At 28.0% G+C, this 2,135-nt stretch overlaps 1 protein-coding gene across 2 annotated transcripts in view; it reads right to left on the minus strand.

The window, feature by feature from the left end:
- Positions 1-2,135, minus strand: part of LOC108751234 — a 36,615-nt gene that overhangs the window by 33,770 nt on the left and 710 nt on the right. The gene's annotated exons all lie outside the window — the stretch shown is intronic.

Consider the following 2,135-nt stretch of genomic DNA (forward strand, 5'->3'; position numbering starts at 1 on the left):
CTGCTACATGGAAAGAAAAATTTACGGAACGGATATATATATATATAAGAAAAGAAACACTCAGAATTAGAAAGATAGCTTTACGAGTTATTTATAAGTTACTTTTTAGGTTACTTTATAGAATTTGTATTTATCATAGTAATTAAGTGGTAAGTAACAATAAGGGCTGGTTGTTTCATCTTTGGATAAACTATGTGATCATTTACCTACTGAATAAACAAAAGAATAAAAGAGTAAAAGCATAAGAGAGTAAGAGAGTAAGGAGAGTATCAGAGAGGATTGATGATTACGATTGCCCGGTTCTATTTCAGCCAATTACGATGGATACTCGCTACATCGATTGGTTGAAGTGGAACCGGGTAACCGTTAATCGTAATCATCACTCTGTAGTCTGATACGGGCATAAGACAGTGAGCTGAAGTTTACCGAAAGGTGGAACAACCCAGCCTAATGCCCAAATTCTTTATCTTTAGATAACTTTATCCGAGAGATATCTTCCAGTTTACAATGGAGATATCTCTTGGATAAAGTTATCCGCAACTTACCTGGAAGTGAAGAAATTGGGCATAAGACGGATATTTTATTTTTATGTTAGGGTGCGTCCAGGTTATCGAGCCGCGAGCCGAGCCTGCAACCACATCTGATGTGATTCTATATTCATTTCATTGATAATATGAATATAGGATCTTTACGATCTGGACACACCCTTATATTTTATTTGTTCCAATTTTGTATTACTTTTTGTATTCAGATTTTATAACAAATACATTTATAAGATAACCTAAGAAGTAATTCATAAATAACTTATAAAGTAACTTTCCCAACCTTGAAAACATTTTAATATACGAGTATGTATGCAATAAATATTACTTATTTTAATATTTTATTGTATATATTTAATTGTGATGCTAATATAATTTTTGGTTCATTTTATCGTAATGTCTACCTACGGTTTATGAATAATATATGCAACTACATGAAAAATATAAATTGATTTTGCATATTCATTACTGATATATCGCGGTTGCATATAATTTGAGTCAGCATGGCACAACTGTTGTAGAATGCCATTTTTTATTTAATGATTTATGATTTTCTTTCTATAATACATTGCGCCGAACATTATGTACATTAATAAAGCGAGCAAATAAAAGAAAAATAAATAATGAGAGACAGAACGAACTTATCAAATAATAAAATGAATTTTAAAATTTCTCTCATGATATTTAATCATTCAATACTTTGCTGCAGTATCAACCCTCCTTCATTTATGTATTATATCCAAGTGGTCTTTATCTTCGTTGAATTAATATGTATGTGCTGAGGGTATGCTTACCTTTCATTTATTAAACTTGCATTTATCGTTTACATTTGATAATTATATTTATCGTTCATTAATTTTATATTACGATTATAAGATAAAGAATTCAAGAAAGTGAAATGGCATTTTTCTTTCAAGTAGAAAAATATAAAGACTATCTCGAGAGTTTATATTTTCTTTTTGTATTTTCTTTTATTTGTAGACGTTTTGTATAATTTACAATCAATTTTTATAACAATAAAAAGTAATAAAATATTTTAGTTATAACTATAAATAATCAAACGAATTATCTACAAAAAATTATCTGTGTTTTAAATTAATGTTTATTGAAATTAATTTTAATTAAATAGAGAAATTTTAATTGAAATGAAAGACAAAAAATTTATATTATAACTCATGCATATATTATACGAATTTAATATATACATATTTTATGAAAATTTTGAAAAATATCAGTTTTAATCTCAATCAGTAAAAAAGGAAAGAAAGAAAATTACGAAAAAACCTGCATGGGAACACTTTAAAATACTTCAGCTTCAGGAATCCGGACGTTTGAAAGATAGTAATCATTCCAGCAGATCAAACTTCGCGGTCAAGTAATACGTGTCCTGAGCACTGAACGCTTTACGCAGTTGAGATGTTATCGAAAAAAATACTACGTTATGACTTTTTATAACTTAGAAATTAAAACAAATGTCGAGATAACATGAATTATTATTATTATATGCGAAAAATGCAAAAGAGAAGTTCTCTATCTTGTAACTTTAGTGCTTATTTTCTACAACATTAAATATTAAATCATCTTTAATGAAGC

This window comes from Trachymyrmex septentrionalis, unplaced genomic scaffold (assembly GCF_001594115.1).
Source record: "Trachymyrmex septentrionalis isolate Tsep2-gDNA-1 unplaced genomic scaffold, Tsep1.0 scaffold42, whole genome shotgun sequence".
In the NCBI taxonomy this organism is placed as follows: Eukaryota; Metazoa; Arthropoda; class Insecta; order Hymenoptera; family Formicidae; genus Trachymyrmex; species Trachymyrmex septentrionalis.